The 25,333-nt window shown below is 34.2% G+C and overlaps 1 pseudogene; it reads right to left on the minus strand.

Annotated features, from left to right (window-relative positions):
* LOC141410797 (bifunctional heparan sulfate N-deacetylase/N-sulfotransferase 3-like) overlaps positions 1-25,333 on the minus strand; it is a 74,060-nt pseudogene that overhangs the window by 16,520 nt on the left and 32,207 nt on the right.

Genomic DNA, 25,333 nt, shown 5'->3' on the forward strand with positions numbered 1-25,333 from the left:
ATGCTTGAGGTGGTGCTTGTACAAACACAAGAAATTATATAAATCACACATAGTTATTTAAGATAAAAACATTATAAAATGTCGTACTATAATACCCTGAATTTGTCTTAAAGTGTACCATGTTAGAGAAGTAATATCATTCTTATGAGGTTTGTTTAACAGCAATTGGTAGCAATAGGATAGAGGCTTTCAAATAGACCAACTATGGTGGTGATATGGGTGATGGAGCTTGACTTACAGGAATAAATCCCTTGTCCAGCCTCCACTGGCTATTCAATCTTAGGAAAATTACATAAGTACTCTAAGGATGTGTGGAAAGAAGTAAACACAATGTCTAATACTTAGAATTCCACAATTTCTCTTTCTATACTTTCGTAGGAGAGGCAAGAATCTTGCTTATTGAAATGCAAGTTTCTATTGCAAGTAAGGAAGACAGAATTATAGAATTTTGAGCTTTACAACATTCCCCGATCTGATCATAAATTCAAGGGAAAGAATGGGGAACTAGGGAGATGAGTCTGGAGGCTGCTATTGTGATCCAGGTGTGGGATGAAACATTTGCAAGTGAAGTGGGGGTGAAGATTTTTAATAAGGAATATAAAATGATAAAAAGAAAGAAGTGATAGAAATCATGGAATGACTGGGAACATGGAATGGGTGACATGAAAATTCGAAGTTGACCCAAGATTAGCACCTGTACAGGATCTACTCTTATTTCTCCTGTGCCACAACTTACATCTCTGCTGTGTTCATAACCACTTCTCAGAAAACAAATGGCCCCTCCATTTTAGGTAAATGTAAAGATGGAAAGAACAATCAAAATTCAGGAGCAGCACACATGGCTCTGGAAATAGACCTTCCCCCAGCCCCGCACTGACTCCAGCCCACAAGTAAGAATTTATAGGAGGATTCATGAAGGCTTTTAATTCACTTCATGTCCACATAAATTTGGGCAGCAAGGGACTATTTTCATATAGCACATTTGTTAAATTTATCTCTCTTTTTACAAAACCAGTTTAAGTCACCAGAAACATGAGGCTCGAGATGAAATGTAGCATTTCTGTTTGAGGAAAAAGGGAAAGGAATTGAGGAATACTTTTCTACAGTATCTTGTTAGGAATTTCTATGAAATCTTCCCATAGAATAAATAACAGGGCAATATGAAGAAAAATTTATAAAGAAAAGGATTCTAAGTCCTTGGTGATAATTAAAAGCACTTTCAAAAATCTAGTAATGTATCAAGATGAGAAGAAATTCTGTGCCACTGTAGATAAAGGTGGGGGAAGGGTGTTTTTACATAGGTGAAATGCAGAGATTTTAAAGAAAAAGCAGCAGTTCATGTTTCCAAAGTTTGAAATAAGTATGCACAGATAGAACAAGTTAGACTCAGGCCTCAGTGTTATTAACTAATTAATTTTTGGGGGCAGTATTGAGGTTTGAACTTAGGGCCTCATGCTAGGCAGGTGCTCTACCAGTTGAGGCATTCTGCCTGCCTTCTCAATGTTACTTTTGACCTGTTCCCTTTTGCTTCCTCATTCTCTGTCAAATAAAAAGCCCCACCGAATCTACTTCAAACCCACATCCACTGATTACTTTTGAGTAATACAGTTTGTCTGCTTTTCCCTATTGTTCCTTGCTTGTCTCCATCCTTATCACTCCATTCTAACGTTGTGGAATTTTATCATCTATGTGGAAGCATTAGCACTCTGGGGAGGAGACGACAGTGTCACCTTAGAGTTCAAAATACTTAAAAAATACTTAATTCTGGGATTGGCAGAGTGGCTGATGTGGTAGAGCACCTACCTAGTAAGCATGAGAGCCTAAATTCAAACCCCAGTGCCAACAACAACAACAAAAATCTAATTCTGAAAACAATTAGACATGATCTTTCAATTTAGGAACATAGATTTTAAAATATTTTGGCAAACAAATAGTTGTAAAACAATTGCTACTAATAAGTGGAATGCAGCTAAAAGAAGTAATTTCTTCTAAAGATTACAATTATTTGAAAAAAGGAGAAAACAAGTAACTGATAATATAAGGGAATGCTTAGGAGAATAAATACCAGAACAAATTAATTTTCCAGAAATTGCTAACTGAAAATATCTCTGATCAGCTGGAAATAAATTTGCCATATTCACACAAGTGAAGGGGGAGATTTGAAATACTTTGATGATAGAGTAAAACAGTAGAATATCTGCTTACCTATTCTACTTCTACTTTATCAAAGAAAAACAAGATATTTATGATGAGTTAAGCATAAAATTAGATGAAGAGGTAATGATATAAACCAAAGTAATTACAAATTATTTTAAAATTTCCAGGCTTTTGCTTGGGCTGGCCTGGATCACGATTGTTCCATGCATGGCTGGAATGACAGGTGTGGCCACTATGCTGTCTTATTGTTTGAGATGGGGTCTAGCTAACTTTTTGCCTAGGCTGGCCTCAAATTGTGTTCCTCTCCACCTCCCAAGTGACTGGGTTTACAAGTCTGAGTGACCATGCCCTGCTAAGCATGTAGGTTTGATATGAAAATACTTTCATTAATCGTAAAGAAAGCAAATAAGAAGATTCATGAGTTGAAAATATGCCAAACTTTAAAAAAAAAAACAACATAAAAAGAGAAGAATGATAGGATTCTGGAGTCTGTAAATCAATGAGCCTAAAGTCAAACCCATAAAACTTAAGATTGCTAAAGAACTGATTGAGAAGTAATAAAGAAGACAGCAATAACTTTGAGGAACTATTATATTTATTACCTTATCATTTTCTTCCTTTATTTGGGGGGCAGTAGTGGGGTTTGAACTCAGAGCCTTGTGCTTGCTTGGCAGGTGCTCTACCACTTGAGTCATACCCCAGCCCTCTTTTTTTTCTTTTTTGCTTAAGTTACTTTTTACATAGGGCCTTTCACCTTTTGCCCAGGCCAGCCTGGACCATGATCCTCCTATCTATGTCTCCAGGTGCCTGGGATTACATAAACTGGGCACCACACCTGGCCCAGGTGATTAGTGGTTGTGGGGAGGTCTTGCTAACTTTTTGCCCAGGTTGGCCTCAATCATGATGTTCTTGATCTTTGCTTCCTAAGTAGCTGAGATTGCAGGTGTGAGTCATCATGCCCAGCCCCTAAACATTCCTTTTAAAATAGTTCTAAAGTGGTATCAGAAAAATGTCATGCACATCTTCATTCCTGATTTTATAAAGGCTCCCTGTGACATTTTGTGTTATCCTTATGGATATTAGTTGAATTAAACAAATTTGCAGTTGATATAGCAACTATTTTGAAATAATGGTGATTACTGGATCTATATTAATTTGGAATAAAGACTGTTGCCCTCTACAAATCTCTAACCATGATATGCTCAGTTTTACCAATAATGATAAAAATGCAAAAATCATAAAAAATAGGAAGGACACAGAGCTAGCAAATATATAAAGACTGTTATATAACAATCTTTATTGGGATATTTACATACTGTAACACTGAATATAGAACAAATATGAAACAATAAAGTGACAGTTGTAATCTCAAGACTTGCATTTAGTTAGCAAAATCAATTGAACAAAAAAATTAATACCAGAAGGCTTAATAAAGAGCTCATTGTCAGAGATCTGGCAGGCACAGTTATGATGCAATGGCTTAAAAATTTAATGTGATATTTGGCTACATTAGTGGAAGTAAAGTACAAATGAAAATAAAAAGTATTTTGCTGTTTTCTGCTCTCCTAAGACCATCAGACTTCATTGGCGCAACATATATTGGGAAGAAGGACAAGTTACAAATGGTACAAGTATGGCAACTGGGATGATGAGAAGTTTGAAAATCAGTTGCTTCAAGATACAAAACCTGGAGTGAAGCATCTTTAAATGTATCAATCATGTCTTTTTATTTTCTGCTGATTTGATATCCGGGACCTACTGATCCTGGAGAGATTCTTGCTCTAGCTACTTCTTGGAGATAACATAGTCTTCTTGCCTGACTGCACACTCTTCAAATGCAAATCAACCAATCCAGAGCTTCTACCTCAGCCACCAATTATTTCCCTGCTCTAATCACCCCAGGGTCATGGACCAGGCAACTAAGACACCTCAGAGCCCATTGAAAGCATTCAAAGTAGCTGACCTTAAGCTGCTTTCCCTGCATTTGCCTTCCCTTCCCTCCAGAAACCACATTTTTGCCTTGTTTCCTCTGCCTCCTGACCAACTCCAGTGCCTCTCCAGGTAGCCCTACATAATACTACATGCCTCTTTCTCTGGGGAACTGCCAATAGCAAACCATCTTTTCAATGTTAGTCATTTCCTGCCTGTTGGATCATCCAAATGATAACAAAAAAGTGCATTTTAAGATCATAATGAATAGAATTTTAAGAGCTTGAAGAAATATTTATTTATTTTCATCTAATAATCATTTATTGAATACCTACTAGATGTCAAGTATCATTCTTCCTAGAAGCTTATTTAAATTTAATTTGCTGCTCTTTTGTGATTTCCTTCATGATTACACTGATTCTAGTTCTTTCTAAATCCTAAGATTGCTGATTATATTAGCCATACTCAAAATAGTTACCAATCAGCATGTTATACTATTGACTAGTCACAACTGCTGGCAGATGAGGGTTGAAGACTGGAGACAGTTTGTGGGCCAGGTTCATTTCGTTGCTGAGTAGCTGAAAAGTTTGGGACATCTTGGGGGAGGGTATACAGTGATAGTGGCATTAGAGATAGTATTGTCACATTTTACATTGTAAATAGCTAGCATGAACATACCAGCCCTCTTAAGTTGAATATTAAACTTGATAATATATCCTTTAGTCTCCTATCTTATCTCTTGCCCTTCATTTTGTGAAGCCATTCATTTTATGAAGTAAATTTTATATAGACTTTGGCCATCCTGCACTGTGTAATGGCCAGTGTCTTTCTTAAATTGTGCTGCCTAGATTACTCTGGAAGTGTCTACCAGCTCTGAGTGGACTCTGCATCCTGGTTGGTACTCTCCACTTCTATTAAGACCACTAAAATTACACTCTGTATTCAATATTAATAAAATGAAAGTATAGTGTGCCTTTTAATAAAATGCTCCACTGAAATAAAAATGATAGGATTTATTGCTTCTCTACTAGCAAGCAAACTAATTGAAAGATTATCACATATTTCTTAAATCATCAAGTCTTTCAATATATTTTAAATTATATTTTGGTACTATAATCTTTATTTCCATATTGGAAAAGTTAATGTGCTTACCAATCTAAAATGTTATATAATTGGCCATAGACATCTGCTAAACTTGGAAAAGAAGGAGAAAAAGAGCCATTATTTGAAAAATGATGATAATGCAATCAAAACTACAATCCACAGTATGACTTCATGTTTTCAGGAACTTGTTACACTATTAAAAATTTTTATAATATTATCTGAAAGAATGTTAAATATTATCTGATACTGACAAAGAATTCTAAAAAAAACTCTATTAATTATTTTATCATTAAAAATTAAACTACTAGATTTGCCAAAATTTAGGTACAATTCTTCAACTGAGAGTATTTTTTATTGATAATTTTACTTTTCTAGGGCTACCTTCTCTTATTTTTGAAGCTGTGCAGTAGATAATTCAGACAGTGTGGTAGTTCAGTTATCAATGTAAAATTAATCTTTACTTCAGAGATGGTACCTTTCAAAAAAAGTCTCCATTTAAAATTTCAGTTCAATTCTGGAGCTAGTACTTATTTGATAACTAAGTTTTTTTTAGAAAAAATCAAACTCTAAAGCTGCATTCCCTTTGATAGTTGCAATCATCAAATGCAAGTTTGCTTAAGCAATTTGTTTAATGTTCCATACTAAGTTATTAGACAGAGCTTTGAAAGCTAAATTAAATGGGCATCAAATTCCTCTGTGAGTTGCATGTGACCACATTGTGCAAGAGGATAATAGGTCAGAAGTAATTTTCAATACTCAATGAAAATGACAGGTGTTTGGCTATAGATAGTGAAAGTAGGGCCTAGAGTTTCAGATCATAGTCTCAGATTCTTAGTTGGAAGGAGACTTTAAACATTCTTTAACTCAATCACCCATTTGAATATTGCATCCATGACCTTCATCCTTGGTTTGAACACCTATTTGTTCTGAGGGCAGCCCAATGCTTCTTTGAATGTTCTTTCATTGGGAAACATTTATGTTCATTTAAAAATCGAGAGCCTCCAATCTGATGGAGAAAAGCAGGATATAAACTAATTTAGGAATGTAACAGCGAAGGGTTTCCTCCAGAATAGTTTCAGCTGAATTGGAGTAGTTTCTATATCAACTGGTAAATAATATTCAATCATGTGGAAAGTTACTCTAGAAATCCAAGGGAAAAGTTGCTCTGTAACTTCTACCTCAAATTCTCCATTTCTCTTATATTGCCAGGATTACCAATAAGTAGGGAAATCTACACTTAAACCTGTGAATTGGGTCCAAGAGGCTAGTGGGGAAACCCAAGTGGCACAGTTTATGTAGAATCACAAGACTTGAATTTCTGGTTTTAATTCTGTCACAAAGTAGTTACTATATTTCTGTGATTCTCATACATAAAGGAAAAATAATTATACCTATAAAGAAATATAGGAAATAATACAGAAATATTGTGAGAAATGAAGGAACTAACACAAAATATAGAGAAACTTAAACAATTGGTCTTTTCTTATTAGACCTTTAAATTTAGCTGCAATGCAATTTGGAGCTCTAATGCCTTAATGGTAAGTAAGTCTTAGCTAATGCATGTTTATAAATTGTATAAAATTCACATTAAGGAAATCATATCAATACAAAACAAACTTTTAAACGTACAGATTCTGTCCCTATTACCAGTTACTTTAAACAACTCAAGAGCCCAGGCAAAAATTGAAGATGATAGTTTTATGATATTAAATATAACGATAATAAAAATAACAGCTGCCATCTACTGAAAGTTATGTGCTAACTGCTGCTCTAAATGCTTTACGTATACATTCTCTTTTATGTTGTAATGGCTGGGGACTAGCTAATCCAGGACTCAGTCTTTCTTCCTTATCTATCTTCCCTTGACCAATAAAAAATCCATTGATTTATATTTGATTAAACATTAAAGATACATTTAGTCTTATTTCTGAAGATGAGGATCTTCATCCTCCATGACTGTTCTCTGCTGCCTCAAGCACCATAATCTGGTTTGTCATCATATAGTTAGAAATGACATTCCTAAGCAATCTCTGCTTGCACTTGAATTAGGAGGATAAGAATTATCAGATTATAAGATTATCAGATCAAATCAATTCAGATTTTGATTTAGAATTATTCTTTCAGTTTATGATGAAATTGTAAAAAAAACATGTAACTCATATTCTTACCATATTTGCTCTCAAGTATTAAAAATTTTAAATATGAACACAATATTGGCATCCATTGACTCACTCACATGATAATAGAACATCTATTTTTCTAAATACTGTTTGAGTTGTAAGGGATAAAACAGTGAATGACTTGTCTTTTTATCAAACTTGCTCTGATAAACTATTTTTGAAGGCTACCAAAACAGCAACAAAAATAACAAACCTTCCTGCCTTCTCTCACTATATTTACATATTTTCTTCCCTCACAAATTCCTTTCTCTTTTTCGTTACGGATTTACTTAGCAACTTCACAAGTAATCTCCACATCATCACTTGGTGATTAATATTTTTAAAATCAGCAGTGTTAAACTTCTGCAGATAACAGAATCAATGCTTGCTGTACTGAGATAGAATTTTTAGTCCTATTGCAAATTGCCCAATTTTATATGCTATTTACTATCTTTAGTTTTTTGGAAAAAAGGTGACTCTTCATCTTATAGGAGCTTGTAATTTGTTTCATGATATAAGTTTAGACAAACCCTATTCTTACTTTTTGTACAAGATATCAATCCATAACAAGGATGCCCTCTAAAATGTTTATTTTGGGGAGTAGATTAAAGTTAAAAAACAAGCATGAACTCCTGATTTTTTATGTCTTTAAGAAAGAACAATAGAGTTTATGAATTCTAATACCTTCTTGTATAACTTTGATTATAGTACCACAAAGGTGAACTACTCAAACTTAAAACTTTTACTGTGAATTCCCCTGGTCCAAATCATAAACCCTTCAGTATAAACAATATGCCTTACTTAAGCCAACCAAATGTTCTATCCATATAACATGTATGTTTGGAATATCTTTTCATTTCCTAGATGGAGTCTTCATTGTCTTGTGACCACTTTATGGTCTCTTTCCTGGTATTTTACTTTAGTCTTATTTCACTCCAGTTTATCCCAACACATAAATTTTACTGGTATTTCAGGATGTACCCAATGGCATTTCCACAAGAACTCATCCCTTACCACTCCCAATGACACTTCTTTCTCTGAACTAAGAGTTTTGTATTTACAGTTTGACACTAAATCATGGACTATCTCATTTTGTTGGAGATTTGATCAATGTGTATATTCTGCCTTCCTAGTGCAGTAGGAAGCTCTTTCTGGACAGTAGATAAGTCTTATGAGCTCTGTCCATAGTGTTACAGTAACAGTTTTGCATCTTGTGAAGTGTCTCTTAAAATTAGACCCCTTAAAGCATTAACATGGTGATAAGCACCCAATACATGCTCACGAGCCTCAAACTGAAAGACTGCAATCCCAAGATCTTCTTAATGATCAGAGAGAAAAGCTGCTTAGAGAGGGCCAATATGCCAAAGTCTCAAGGAAGTTTTTAATATGAAAACCTTGTTATTTCTCTAGTCAATATAGGCTACTTCAATGCAGTAGTCAAAGTAAGGTACTTACTAAGGCAAACTTTTTGTTGAGAAACATCTGCTCCACCAAAGATGACTCATTATGGAAGAGGTGGGGCTGCATGTGACTCCACATGTGCGGAAACCACCAGAATTCATCCACAGACCCCAACAGACAGTCATCTCCTTCATCTTCCTCTTGAGTTCCTGCAGGGGAAAATTATTATTCAGTTAATTGAGATTACATCTGTCTATCTATCTATCTGTCTATTATCATCATCATCTATCTGTCTATATTGAAATATGTACATATCATACATGCTATGATATCATATGTGGTATTTATAAGACACCATTTATATTATCTTACATATAGTTGAGCTTTTGAACATAAAATGAAGCAAAGGAAAATCTGTTAGGGAGCAACCAGAGAAAGGACAAACATTCTAAAAATGTTCAACATGGATATAAACATCATTGTGGAGATGGAAATATGTAACCATTCCCAGGAACATCAGCACTCTTAACTTTTAGCATCTTTGTACAATTTGTAGTTTGGAGAGAATGGGGGCAAGTAGCAAATGTAATCATGAGAATATGCCTGCCAAAAGGAGTGTGAGAGTCTCAGTAGTAAATCATTTTGACATGGTTGTATGTGCAGTCACAACAAAATAATTTCATGATTCATTTGTGTCCCTCAGCACACGATATCATTTAAGTCAGTTATTTGTTGCAGTTTTCACACTGAAAATAGGCAGAAGTCTCTTGGCATTTCCCAGTAGTCAATTCATTCCTGACTTCCACCTCCCCAGCAATGAGATTGTGATAAAGTGATCTGAAATTCACTAGTTTATGAAAAGTCTCCCATGCTTCTGCTCCTAAGCTTGATTCCTTGTCATATATAACTCCTATCCTTCCCTGCATCTATCCACTAATTTCTCCTTCATTCATTTTCTAAATAGACTTTGTTCAGAGTTTATCATGACAGAACAACTGATCTCAGGGTTCTTTAGGAAGATAGCTCAAGTATGTGTTACCCTTTTTTGACTATCACAATGAAATCTGCAATAAAAACATTTATGCATTGGAATCATCCGGGAGGTAGGAAAATGATGTCTGCCTTCTGTCAGATTTATCTTAATTCATGGTAGGCATAATTTATGTCTTTCCTTTTTTCTTAATAGCTCTAATTAATCTTATTTTCTTTAATTCTACTTCAGGGATGTTTGAAATCAGAATTATTATCTTGTGAACAAATGTCTGTTGCTTATTACTTTAAACACTATGATAAAAAAAGTTGAAATGCTCATGGTTGGATTGTCCTTGCCTCCTTTGTCAGAACTGGGGGAAGACAGAAAAACCAGAGATCAAATTCCTTAAGTTGTAAAAAATATACTTAAACCTCATAAATTTATTGCAATGTTTAATTTATTTTATTATATGTATGTTTAAACAACAGTGGTATTTTACCTGCATTATTTCCTTCTGTGGTATTATTATCTTTAAAACCATTACTGAGATTTTACCTTGGTCAAGAGTTTTTCATCTTTCATTTAATTATTGCAACACCTTAAGAAGTAAAGGCCACTACTAACTTCCTTGTATAGGTTAAGGAAATTGGTCTTTAGAGAGATGAAATAACTTATCCTAAGTTATTTCATAAGAGCTGAAAGACCTGAATTTCGTTTAGATTAGCAACTTTAAATTCAGTGTCTTTAGCTATCATTTGCTGACCAAATGTAGTCTAGATATAAGTTTGATATTTACTAATTCATTATCACACTGCTCTTTCATGTTGTTAGTTAATCCGTGATGTCATTAAACCTTCCAGACAACTCTTATTTCTTAGTAATTTAGTGAAATACACCAGCCTTACTAACTAGAATCTTTTGCCGTTTGGCTTCCCTACTAGAGGACTGCCAATTAAATTGCAAAAGTTCAATTTCTCTTGTGCATAAGAATTGGGTTCTATTGTAAGAACTTTTGTAAATGCCACAATGTACCCCCAACCCATCGCAACAATAAAAAATATCAAAAAATGGGTTCTGATTAGTTTAGTGTTAAAATAGTCTTATTTTTGGTACCTAACTAACTCTCTGACCTGGGGCCCTTCTAAGTTTGTTTTTATATAGAAAACAAGGGAATATTCCTAGTAGTCAATGGAAAGGTATAGGAAATGTATATGAATATGGTTATTGCTCATTAGTAGGGAAGTCTGATTTTTATTTTCATGTACTTCTCACAAAAATGCATTAACTCTTCAAAAGTTAAAATTAATCAAAGAAGATAAAGGTTTCTCCTGGAATAAAGTCTTAACTATTGTGACACTACTGCTTTTCTCTGTCCTTAAGAATTAATTTTTAAAAAGGTATTTTTTTAATAGTAAAAAGAATTATTCATTTAGAATGGAAGACCATGTACTTCAATTAAATTTTATAATAACTAATTTGGAAAGACTGACAATTAAATTTTTTATCTCTTCCCACTCAAAAATTATTTTTTTCTAGTCCCAGACAACACCAGCTACAGCTTTCTAGAAGCTTTCATAGTATACAGATACCAAGAACCTTCAAACTTAACCTTAGCTTCTCCCTGTGTTCCATTTTCTCTGGCTTATACAGAGAGAGCACTTTTATTGTAAGGCTGTGGGACATACTTAAGTAAAAAAAAAAAAAGGTCAAGTCTTTAAGAGATAAACATGAAGGAGAGGGACAGCTGGAGTCATTTTCTAGCATTCAGTGTTTGGCAGGAAGATAACTCAGGTGCCAGGAGTTTTTCCTTGTATTTCTTGGGTGAGTTTGGGTTGTCTTGATTTTGTTCCTATGGTTCTTCCTATAATGACTCTCTGTTATGGTTTGATATGAAATGTCCCCATAGACTCATGTGTTAAAGGCTTGATCCCCAGTTGTGGCATGATTTTGGGAGGTTTTGGAGTAAGAAAGTCACTGGGAGCATGCCAGTGTCATGTGTTTGTATTTGTCACAGTGATGAAAAGTCTAACACACCATCTCTCAAACAGTCTAAATATTCTGTTTGTTCTTGATCTTGCCCTGATGATTCCTCATCTGCATGTTAGTTTTCTTTTCTTCAAAGAATGTCAAAGAATATAAAATAATCAATAAATAATTATTAAAATAATCAATTGAAAATAGTATATGTTTAGGGCACTCTTTTATTTTATTAAGTTCTTGGGGCTCCCTATCATAAAATTTAGTAGTATGATGGGTTTAACTTTGCTAGAAAGATGATGGAACTTCTACACATAAAGAGGAAGTTCTCATTTCATGTATCTATGCCAAGGTAGTAGAACTTTACTCTAAGTAAAGTTAGAATTACTTTACAATAGCTATCAAATTGTGCTTTCATAATTGAGATTACCATAAGAACAGCAGCTTATTTGATCATTAGAAAAAGTTAAATTATGATTATGAGATTCCCAATTGTTAATCCTTAAAAATAGAAAAAATGTATTTTATATAGTAATCTAAGTAATTCAGGGGACTAAGTCTTTTAGAATTTCTTACATTAAGTTACTCTTAAAACAAAAACAAATCAATAACCAAAGACATGTAGTTGTATGACTATATACATTGTATGTATTATACATCAAGTGACATGAATATACCTGAGCCAAGTCTCATGACTCTCTAACTGCCATGGAAACAAACAGAAATTCACTTACTACAGAAATGCAATATTACTTCTATCTAAAAGTGAAATTACTATTAGTTACTAATGTGCATATGAAAATTATATTGATTTTGTATATAGGTAGAATTCTCACCAGGGAAACTTATTAAACCCTTGAAGAAGACCATTAAATAAATATGAAATAATTCATGTCCATATTACAAAATTAAAAATTGAAAAGCATTTGAAGTTATAGAAAACTATTTGATAAACTTGTTTGAGTATATCAGTTTTAAAAATTATTTGCATACTTGTTTAGATTACACATGTACAGATGACATAAAATACAAGAAGTACAAAAGTAATACATGAAAGTAACTCCTTTTCATCTCTGATACTCAATCCCCAAATTATCTTCTTCATCGATACCCGCTAAAACTAGTTCATTATGAATCCTTGCATAGATATCCAGTGTCTGTATTAATAGCTGTGTGACAGTGACCACATTACTTAACCACTCTTAGTTTTATAAACTTTAAAATAAGTTTCCCATAGTTACGTAGATTCCATCCCCTTTTATTTTCATGCAAGTTGTAGCATGTTCTAATCTCAAGAGCTCCTTCTTTATCAGTTACATTTAAGATAATATTTGCTTTTTAATGACTGAAGACTATGTCATTACAGGATATATAACTATATGTAATCTTTCTTTTAACTTCTGAAATATTGCCTGATTCATTCAATACTATTGTATTCAGCTATCCTCAGATAAGATAAAATATATTTGAACAGATTATGTTTTGAAAATTATTCTTAATATTTTAGAGTGATTTTTTTCTTTTGCAACACAGCAGGGTCAAATTTCATATGGTGGTCTTGTTCCATGTAGCTACTTACAGTTCAAGGTGATCTTACTACCACTAGCTCATTTGTTCATTAATTCATTTTTAATAGACACTGTTATAATTTCTGCTATTACAATAATAAAGGTTTCATGGGAAATCCATTTTAGTATAAGAAGAGATAATGAAATAATTATAAAACAAACTCCCTTCAACACTCACTCATAATGAAACTCTGAGTAGCCTAGGGAAGGAAGGGAGGGTCCTTAAGATAATAGAGTAGTTACAAAATATTTTATTGCAAGATTCCTCTTGAGAACAAGAAGAAATCTATTGAAAGATTTCCCACTAAGTGAAGAATAAGTGATATTACCATCATCACTTTTATTTAAAATTGACCTGAGGCTAGGCATGGTGGCATAAGCCTCTAATCCCATTACTTGGGAAGCTGAGACAGGAGACTCATGACTTCAGGCCAACCTGGGCTATATAACCAGACATGTTTCAAAAATAAAATAAAATAAACTTCTCAAGATCTGAGCCAGAGTCAGTGCAATCAGCCACAAAAAGAAACAAAATTCATAAGGTCAGCAAAGGAAAAATAAAAATGCCAGTATTCACAAATTACATGATAGCATAGGTAGAACATGTAAAAGAATGAATAGATAAACTATATAATTAGTAACTAAATGTAGCAAAGTTACTAGATACAGCATCAATGCACAAAATCAGTGTATTTTTAAATGCCATCAACAAAAGAGTGGAAAATTAAATAAAAACAATACACCACTATTATACTAACAAATTAATAAGTGTAACTAAAGAAGACCTAAATATATCCAAGTACTTGAAGATGTAACATTTAAAATGCCAATTTCTACAAATTAATCTATAGGTTTAATTCAATCTAAATCAACATTCTTGCAAAAATTGTTCTCAGATATTGGCAAGCTGATTCTTAAAATTTATATGAAAATGAAATGGCCAAGAATAGTCAAGTCAATCTTGAAGAAGATGAACGAAATTGGAATTATTATTGAAGACATGATATTATTATTAATTATGAAGTTACAGCAAATAAGACATTGTGATGGACACAAATAGACCCAACAAACAGGAAAGGAAATCCAGCAAGAGTCCACATGGATATGTTCATCTAATTTGTGATGACACCACAGTGCAGTGGGAAAGGACAGCCTTTCTAATGCTTGGTGCTAACTGGATAACTTTACGTTAAGGAGAAGGTATCTGATACATACACAAAAAATATTCCAGATGGAACACATATTTATAAATTTTAAGAGGGTAGAAAAATATTTTCATGATCTATGATATGCAAAGATTTCTTAAGCAAGACACAAAAAGTTGACCATAAAGAAAAGAAATAATAAATTGGGCAACATTAAAATGAAATATTTTGTTCAAAAATACCAATAGGAAAAAGAAAAGAAAAGCTAGGCAGTGAGAGAACCTATTTGCAACACATATAATTGAGAAAGCATTCATTAAGAATATATAAAGACTTTCTACAAATCAATAATAAAAACCAGCTTGGAGGCTGGGGAAGAGAAGAGGTGGTCAAAACAACGTATACAGGTAAGTAAATGTAAAAACAATAAAATAAAATAAAATAAAAAATAAAAACCAGAAAATAGAAAAAAAGTGCTTTTCAAAAGAGAATCTCCAGAATAACTAAGAAACCTCTGAGAGAAACTCATTTGCTATTTTTCAGAGAAATACACATTAAAACCATCAAATGATATTTCTATATGCCTTCCATAAAGACTAAAATTAAAAAGAAAAACAGGATGAAATAGTGCCAGGTTGTAGAGCCACAGGAGTATCACTCAGACTATTGCGATATAAGTTGGTTAAACCAGTTTGGAAAGCTAGTTGACATTTTCTATTAAAGTTTATCATATGTATGCCATGCTAGCAATTCCACTCCTGGCTGATAACCAATAGAAAAAAGAAAACTTAAGTCCTCTGAAAGGTAGTAGAAAAATGTTTACAATGGCTATTCAAAAAGCCATTGGAAATCCAACAAACCACACTGGAGTGTAATGGACAAAGAAATGTTAGTATATTCAAACAATGAAATAATACACAGAAGTGAAAAATGAAAGAATGACAACATATACATAACAGTATTTATTAAACCAAAATAATGAACAAAAAATATGAGTGCAGGTGGATCCTTTAGCACCTGTCTCAAGTCAGGCAAAACTAACAAGATGTTAGAAGTCAGGATAGTGGTATTCTTTAACAGAAGCCAGCAAGTGTTAATAGGTGCAAGGCGGAGGGATTCAGGAACTGTTCTCTTTCTTGATCTGTTATGAGTTGCACAGCTATGTAGTTTCTGAAAATTCACTGAAGATCACATTTGTTACTTACATATTTTATATATGTAGATTATAGTTCAATTAAAAAGGCATTAGATAGTACCATAAACTTTCAAACCATTAACATTTTCTAAAGGTTAAAAATACTAAGTTCAATGGAGTTAAATGACATGAAGAAAAACCAGGGAAGGATGTAAAGAATGTAAGAAAGTGTGAGTAAGAGGGTTGTACAATTTTAAATAGAGTGACCAGAGGACCCTTATGAGTACAGTTAATCTTCTTTTCTTACCTGTATGGTAAAATTTCCCTGAAAATCCCAGGTTGAATGTAAAATTTGTGATTTGTGCACGCAGAAGATTCTGAGTATCAAGCAGGGCCTGAAATACAGAATTAAAAAAAAATATTTATCAGACTGAGAATGGTATCAGGTAGTTTTAAAGACATCTTCCTTTTTTCATTCAGAGAATAGAACAGTTCTATACATGAGAGAATTAAATGATGGAAAATTGTTTATCACTTTAAGATTGAGGCATAATTCTGAGATTACATAAAACTCATACATATATTTGTCTTTTAGCTTGCAATAAATCAGTAAAAAGTATCATCAGCTGGAAAAGGGAAGTTAAATGAAACGTTTAATCTGTGTATATCAAAGGAATTTGTATCTAGTACCTAAGATATTATCCCTTTCCTCCATCCCTCCCTCTTTTCCTCCCTCCCTTCCTTCCTTCCATTTTGTGGTACTGTGGTTTGACTCAGGATCTCACGCTAATTAGGCAAGCATGCTACTACCTGAGACACGCACCCAATCATTATGTTTTAGTTTGTTTTTCAAATAGGGTCTTGTGATAACTTTAACGGTTCTAGATTACAGGCCTTTGACACCATGCCTGTCTAATGGTTAATCTTGTTAACCTTACTGCATTGAGAATCCCCTAACTGATTATAAAGCATACCCTTGGGTTTGTCTGTGGGGTGTTTCCAGAGAGAATTAACAAAGAGGAGAAGACACTCCCCAGATTGTGGACAGTATCACTCAATAGGCTGGAAGCTGGGATGCAATAAAAAAAGGAGAAAGGCAGCTAGCACAAGTAGTTTGTCTCTCTCTTCCTCCTCTCCCTTCTGGATGCCATGATGTGAGATGCTCAGCTCTATCATTCCCCCCCTAACATGATGGACTGAAACCTTTGAAACTGTGAACCAAAATAAATAATTCCTCCCTTTAAGTTGTTTATGTCAGATGTTTTGTCACAGTGACCAAAACCAAACAATACCCTACTTTTTTCAAGTAAAACTATTTTGAAGCAAGGTTTTGTTATATCCTATAAAATATTTACTGGGCTATGAGTATTCAATGGACTATTTTTTATTTCTCTCCTTTTCTTCTTCTCATTTAAATTCCAATTCTTATGTTCTCTCTTCCTCCCTCCCTCCCTCCATTTCTCTCTCTCTCTCTCTCTCTCTCTCTCTCACACACACACACACACACACACACACACACACTCACACACACACACTCACACATACAGTAAGAAAAAGTAGCACTGCTAGTTTTGTAAAGAATCTTGGTTTACACAGGAGGAAACTGAGATGAAATAACTTGCTCATTTTCATAGATAAAATTAGCGATACATACTAGATTAAAGGTATAAAGCTGAATTGGGTCCCATCCTAGATCACTGCCCTTTTTCATTAGTACATCTCAGCCACAACTAAATCTTGTTCTCTTGATAGTAGAACTGACACCTGGGAGCCCTTGTGTTATCATGTTCACATTCTCAAATTTTGGGGAGATAAACAGCATTGTATTCGGTGTCCATTTGATGGCTGTTTGCCTTATCAGAATGCAAGTGATTCTCCCTTTTGTGCATAAGCAGAGGAAGAGGACTCCTGAATCTCAAATTTAAATTCCCCTGACCATTTGTCAATTTTTGAAATTTAGGCATATATTTCTTTTTTTCTAGTACTTTTTTGTTTACATAAGCAAACTCTTTGGTGTATATGATTGACCCATGTAATATGTGGGTCCTGAAGGCCTTAAAAAATGGAAGGCAGGCCTTTTGCTGGGTTCTTCACACTTAACTACAGGACCAAAAGGATTAACTGATGGGATGGCAGTGCCAGTGGAGACAGGTTAGGTCTTGTCCTTCAGGCATTGATTGGGCAGGTAAAGGAGAATTGACCAGCTGAGCACAATGAAGTGAAGAAGGGGACTTCTACGTGGTAAGATAGAACTTGCAGAGTGCAGGAAGGGGTGCTAGCTGTGTGTTAAGGTGTGAGAATTTCCCTTTATGTCCTTGTAGAAGGTGTATCAGGTAAGGTCTCTTGGACTTAGAGTACAGGATAGGCGTGGGAGTCAGATTTCTCAACTGGAATTCTGGATCTAACCATATTCAGCTTTGAGCATATTGTTAAACTTTCCAAGCCTCAGCCTTATCATTTGTAAAGTAAGAATAGTAATTATTACCTCAAAGCTCTCTTGTGAGGATCAGTGAGATAATGAATTTACGCCGAGTTATAGTATGTGTTCAACAATTATTAAATGCTGCTCTTCTTCTACTACTACTGCTATGTGGCTGTTACTATTTTAAGTGATGTGGGGCAGTACATGTTACCTATCTGAACTTTTTCCTTCATTTGTACAATGGGAAAAAAAGAAATATAAGCTCTAAGGGGAAGGGAAGATAGGAAGATTCAGATTGTGGCCCACTTTATTGTTTCTTTTCTTATGGTCAACTTTTTGTGTCTTGCTTAAGAAATCTTTGCATATCACAGATCATGAAAATATTTTTCTACTCTCTTAAAATTTATAAGTATGTGTTCCATCTGGAATATTTTTTGTGTCTGTATCAGATATCTTCTCCTTAACATAAAGATATCCAGTTAGCACCAAGCATTAGAAAGGCTGTCCTTTCCCATTGCACTGTGGTGTCATCACAAATTAGATGAACATATCCATGTGGACTCTTGCTGCATTCTCTTTCCTGTTTGTTGGATTTATTTGTGTCTACCACAATGTCTTCTTTGCTGTAATTTGCAATTAATAATATCATGTCTTCAATAATTACTCCCCCGATTTTGTTTATCTTCTTCAAGATTGGTTTGACTGTTCTTGGCCATTTGCATTTTCTTATTAATTTGAGAATCAGTTTACCTATATCTGGAAGATTACAGGCATGAGACGCTGCTCCTGGCTATACTTCTCATATTTAAATTGTTTTTATAAGCCAGGTTTTGGGAGTGTCTATGACAAAACATAGTGTGCTTATTACTGACCTATCCTTGCAAGAAACATAAGCATCCAGCATTAGTCTCATCTTATATCCTTTCCACCAAACTCTTCATTACCAGAATAATTTCACTCAGCTTTATTCTATTTTAAGTTGAAATAATGTACTCATTATAATGTTCCCAAAATAGTGTAAAATGATATAAAATGATTCTTTATTCTCTATATGCAATATGTCTAAAATGAAGTGATAATATTTAAAACTTTAATCACAGTAAACTAAATCAATCCTGTAATACCTCATTCAAACATTGTTTTGGGCCACCAAACCCTCTGACTTGTGGGCCAAGGAGGAAGTGAGCCGTTGTCTCACTAAACAGTCACCAGTTAGCAGTGTCCTCACACACCAGCCCAGGAACCCTGACACAGATGCTCACTTTCAAAAGTGATTTAACTATTGAAAAATGGTGATTTTATTTTTAAGTGTTCCAATATATAGTATATATTCAGGATGGTAGTGTATATTTACAATTTCATGTGCCAGTGATTATTTTAAAAATAACACAATTTTCTAAGTAAGATAATTAAGTTGATATACATAAGAATATTAATATTATGAGTGTCATTCTTATTTTTCCAGTAATTAAGTAAACTTACGTGCGTGCATATGTACATAGGTATAGGTAAATTAGAGCCATAAAATAAAAATTAGAGTATACCAATTAGGATTAAAAGTAGGTTTAAATTTTTCATTTCACAGTATATTATGACCTTTCGCCTATCATACTAATCTTCCAAACTAAATTTTCTAATGGATGCAGAATATCAGTTACTCAGATGGGTGTACTATAACTCACTTAACCATTTTATTTTATTGTTGTACATTTAAGTTGTTTACATTTTTTGGCATATATTCCTACTGCTTTGTGTGTCAGTGTATATATAGTAATAAGGCAGCCATGTACATGGCACAAAATAATTTTGTTTATTCTTCAACAAACAAAACCACCTTCTGCAAGTCTGAAAATGCTTATCAAGGAATTAATAAGGAGCATAATGTCCAATAAAAATAGATGAGAATTGCATTTTGAGTGTAACTCAGCACAAAAACCTTCAAAATTATTTTTTTCAAATTTGAATCTAAGCTATTACCTTAGTTTTCAAGTCCTCAGACTGAAAAGCCGAGAATATTTGCAAGCATTAAAAAATCTAGTTAAAAGCAAAAATCTAATTTAAAGAAATCAAGCTCCATGAATTGAGCAAAATGGTAGCTTTTATATAACTTTGGATGTTATCCAACTTCCTTTATAGACTGAATACATCAAACAGAGTAAATTAGAGACAAAAAGTAAAATTAAACATAATTATAAAAATTTTATATGGCTATGTTAGTATTCATTACATGTGTGACATTCTTTGGGGGAATATCTGCTAATTTTTGTTTCTCATTTATGCTTTCTAGATTGCATTTTGACCTTTTTTATCATTTGTAAATGAACAAACTAGGTTAGTGAATCAAATTAAGGATGGAGAAGTTTTAGTGTTGGGTGTAGATTTTTAGCAACAGAAAAAACACTATATTTAAGCACAGAGTTTTTAGAGTTAAGATTTTCCAATCAATCATATACTACTAGTATATCCTAACTATATGTATCTATATCTGTCAGAGTAAATGAAAGCAATCAGGAAGTTAATTATAAACTCATTGTAATGGTTGGTTTTAATTGTCAACTTTATTGGATTTAGAAATACCTAGGATGTGGGTCAGGCATACCTCTGGGTGTGTCTGTGAGGACATTTCCAAAAAGGATTAACTGAGGTAGGAAAAAACCACCCTGAATGTGAATGGTAGTATCCCAGGGTCTGGGACTAAAGGAGGAAAATGGAGAAAGCCAGTCCAGTGCTAGCATTGCCTTTTCTCTGCTTCCTGGCCACGATGATGTGAGTTGCTCTGCTTTGCCAGGCTTTCCCCACCATGCTGGACTGAACCCTCTGAAACCTTCAGCCACAATAATTCTTAACTCCCTTCAATCGTTTGTCAGGTATTTCAGCAATGCAAAGTACTAGCACACCCCTATACCTTTCTACCTTTCTCTCTCTCTTACACACACATACACACACACACTTGTGTACATGCAGGCATCAAGAATACTCAATATTCAGTGTAACTGATATTATTCCCATTTCAGACATGGCAGACATGACTCAAATAATTTAAGTGACTTCTCCTTCGTTGCAAAGCTGGTTAAATAGTGAAGAACTGATTTACATAAGGATTTTGGATTTCAAAAGTCACTGCTTCTGTTGTCCATAAAAACAAGAATGCTAACACTGAGTGTTGTTACCACTGATATACAGTAATATAAGGTAATATAATCCTTTAGAAGGGCATAGGATTGTATTGTGAGTTTCATTTTCAATAACTGGTTATCACTTTTAGTTTCCAAAACCTAAAAGTACAGGAGGAATCGGTTGGTCATACAATACCTGGGTTTTAAGATTCTCAAGAGAACCAGGACCAGTAAGAGATTTTATTAGCAAATGTGGTTATGTAGGCATGCTAGAGAACCATGAAGGCTGGTGGTATAATTTGCCTCTAGTTTGAAGATCTGAGAATTGGGATCTGATGCTAAAAGCTTGAGAATAAGGAGTGCTGTGTCTAAGGATAGGAAAGGATGAATGTCTCAGCTCAAGCAGAGAATGAATTTGTTTTTCTAATTTTTTTGTCCTATTCAGGCCTTCAATGCATTGGGCAGTATCCCTCACACTGGGGAGGCCCATATAATTTATTCAGTTCACCATTTCAAAAGCTTGTTTCTTCCAGAAACACCCTCACAGTCATACCTAGAAGTCATGTTTACCATATGTGTGGCTATCCCTTAGCCCAGTCAAGTCCACACATAAAATTAACCATCACATCAACCAAATTAGAAATGTTTACCCCTCTAGATTAAAGAACACTCATTCAGTGAACCATTTGTATAGTTGGGGCACAGGATGCTGAAGAACTATGAAGTGCTCTAATGGTCCTACATTTGGTCTCTTTCTAATCACATAAGAACTGGGAAAACACTGTATATTAAAGACTTATTCCTAGGCAAGGAAAACATTGAAATACACTGAAAACAGTTAACTAGGCTTAATGTTAGAAGAGAGTATCACACACAGCCGGAGGAATGATACCTTTAGAGAAAAATGGAAAATCATAAGCAATAAGGCCAGGATCAACTACTATTCCCCTCTCCACACACAAATAACATCAGCATGGACATCAGTAAGAAATGCAGGGAAGATAATTACTGGGAAACGTAATAGTCACTTTCCGCAATAACGTTTAGACTCTTGTCAGGAAACCTATACACAGCACTGCTCTACCTAACTTACGACATTCCTAATGTTAAAACAATCCCTCAGCTCCAAACTATCCATATTCTTATGTAATGCCTACACACTGAAAGGGGAAATCTGCTTAAAATATAAGAACCAAATGTGAGAATATGCTGTCTATGTCTTCCATGGGCTTTCTCCTCAGAATTTGCTAATTGTAAGAGATGTTTTAGGGATTGTCTTTCCTATCAAGTTGCTACTGGCCAAGGCCACCATCTGCTGAAGGCCAAGTCCTTGAACATGACCTCACCAACATGGCACGATGAATGAGTAGCAGATTTAGAATAAGAGTGGCTTAGGATTCTGACTTTGCCATTTGACAGCTGTGTAAGCTTGGATGAGCTACTGGCTCTTTCCAGATCACGGTTCCCTTCTGAATAGCAGGTCTGGTGTGATGATCAACTGACAAAGCAGTTATCGCCCCCAAACCCTTCCTAACATGTAGAAACTGAGTTGTAGCTCTATGAGTGAAACCTTTTTCACTTTCTTCTACCAACCTTAAAAATTTTTATCCTGTCACAAAATTCCATTTCCTATTTCTTCCTATTTGTTACCCATGTGAAAAATAAGACAAAGGTCTAAAATTTTAAATTATATATTTCAGACTGATCCTTAGTACTTTTAGGATTGTTTAATCAGCACTACAGAGGAATGTTATCTATCAGCTATCTATATAACCTTCATGGGCTTTGTATTTCTTTCTACATGATAGTAGGGAATTCAAATTGCACCCAGTGTTCATTCATTTCTGTTTGAACTGTATCAGCAGAATAAGGACAAATGTTTGTGTGAAAGCTAAGGAGAAAAGATTTACATAGTACTCTCAAATTATTTTTATTGCATACTTTAAATGTTCCACAGTATAAATTATGCATAAACTTTAAATTACATAGTAAGGGATGATTCTCCTAAAACATTTGTTGAAGCAAAATTGGCAGATAATGATATGTGAGAAGGAAACAGAAAATTATTAAGTGCTAGTCTCACTAAGTGAGAATGGTTATGCATATTTTATTTAGATTATGGTTGATATGCTTACATAGTCCAAATACTAACATACTTTTAAAAGAAGAAGTAAGTGTAAAAAGTAGGTCACAATTCCTTACAATATAGTATCTTTGGGAAACCATTATCTATGTCTCGTTCATTTAGTTATACAGAAAAGGGATTTTGTATGTTATCATTTAAATAATTTTAGTATCTTAATACTTTAAAATACTTGCTTTTTGGCAGCAAAGCAAAAAAAGAAGTGAAGTGTAGGATTTCACAAGACAGGACAGAGGCACCTCAATCCACTTACTATTCTAGGGCAAATTTCTTTTAGTACTTGCACAGGTATTTTGGAAATCCCTTTAGCAGCATATTTATTCTGCTCAAGAAGATAAAATGCTAAATACCTGTGAGCACACACACATTGACAATGACCCCTAGATATCCCCTCCAAAAGAGTTGTGTGATATGTGAAAAGAAAAGTGAGTTTGGAGCCTCACTGTGAACTCCAAGAGGTCGCAATTGTCTATCCTGTTCACTGCTGCGTTCCCACCGTCCAGCCTGATGTCATGAGCAAACCAGGGTGAGTATTTGCTGAATAGGGACATGAAAGAATTTCTGATTGATTGATCATGTGATGAAATCATAAATATTGAAAATGATTACATTATTTATTTTGAATATTATTTTACTATTTCATTTTCATAAAATGCTTTGAGTCTTGATAAAATTTGAACATTTGAAATTAAAAAAATCACAAAACATTTAATTTCAAATTATTCTGTGAAGACATAACCTATTTCAGTGCCTCTCAAACTTCTATGTAAATAAAATACAAATCCCTGGATTCCAACCCAGGATATTGAGCATTGTTGCTGAAGCAAGACCAAAGCATCATGGGAGATATCAATATCAGTGACCTCATGCCATGCTCTAAGAATCAGAATTCTATTCCTTGAATTCAATAATTCAAGATAGTTTATAATTTACTTATAGTCTTGCCGTTTACTTTAGAGTAAATCTTTTATCATAATTCTTACTGTACAGCATGCATGAGATGATTTCATGAGCTGTATAAGAAGTTGGTACTGTGAATTCTCAAATTGGAAATCACATAGAAGAATGAATACATGAGGATCAATCAGACTTTATTTGGGCTCCTAGAAACTGTGTTTGCTCAAAAGTACTCTGTGATTTTTAATTTTATGTGTTAATTTGGATGAGGCATGGTGTCTGAGGGGGGTTTGTATAGAACAGTAGTAATATTAGAACTGATAAACTGAGTAATGCCTGTTGCCCTCTATAATGTGAGTGGGCCTTGTGCATCAGTTGAAGGACTGCACAGAGTAAAACACAGGTAAGAGGAATTCTTCCTCCCCTTCTACCTTGAGTTGGGACACCAGTATTTTTCTACCTTTGAATTCAAACTGAAACATAAATTCTTTTTTTTTCCTTTGATGGAACTGGGGCTTGAACTCAGGGCTTCACACTTGCAAAGTAGTCACTCCTACTGCTTGAGCTGCACCTCCAGTCCATTTTGCTCTGGTTATTTTGGAGACTGGTTCTCATTAACTATTTGCCTGGGCTGGCCTAGAAGCATGATCCTCCCAATGTCAGTTTCCCAATTAGTGAGGCTTACAGTTGTGAGACACAGGTGCCCAGCTCTGAAACGTACACCAAGCCTTCTGGCCTTTAGACTGAAACATACACTAGTAGGCCTGGTTCTCAGGCTTTCAAAGTTGGTTTTCCTGGGTGTATAACTTGTGATTGCATATCTTGAGCCTTCTCAGCTTCTATAATCGCATAAGCCAATTCCTTAAATCTATCTATCTATCTATACTATTGACTGTTCAATCAATCATAACTGTGATGGAGAATGTATTAATAGGGCTTTTCCAGTAAAACTGAACCAATAGGAAGTTATCTACTTCTATCTCTTTCCAAACCCTGTGTCTATCACTGCTGGAGTAGTTTGAGTTAGAAATTATACAGTATAGCATTCTAGCCTCTAAAGTTTCACTTTATATCTTTGTTCACTTTATTTTTTTCTCTGTTTATTTTTTAGTTTAATTTAGAAAATATGAATGTCCCTTGTAGATGGGTAGCAGCAATCTGCTAATCAGTTTATCACTTTGGGTTAAGTATGGTAACTTAGAGTCAA

Source organism: Castor canadensis, chromosome 9 (assembly GCF_047511655.1).
Source record: "Castor canadensis chromosome 9, mCasCan1.hap1v2, whole genome shotgun sequence".
NCBI classification, from domain to species: Eukaryota; Metazoa; Chordata; class Mammalia; order Rodentia; family Castoridae; genus Castor; species Castor canadensis.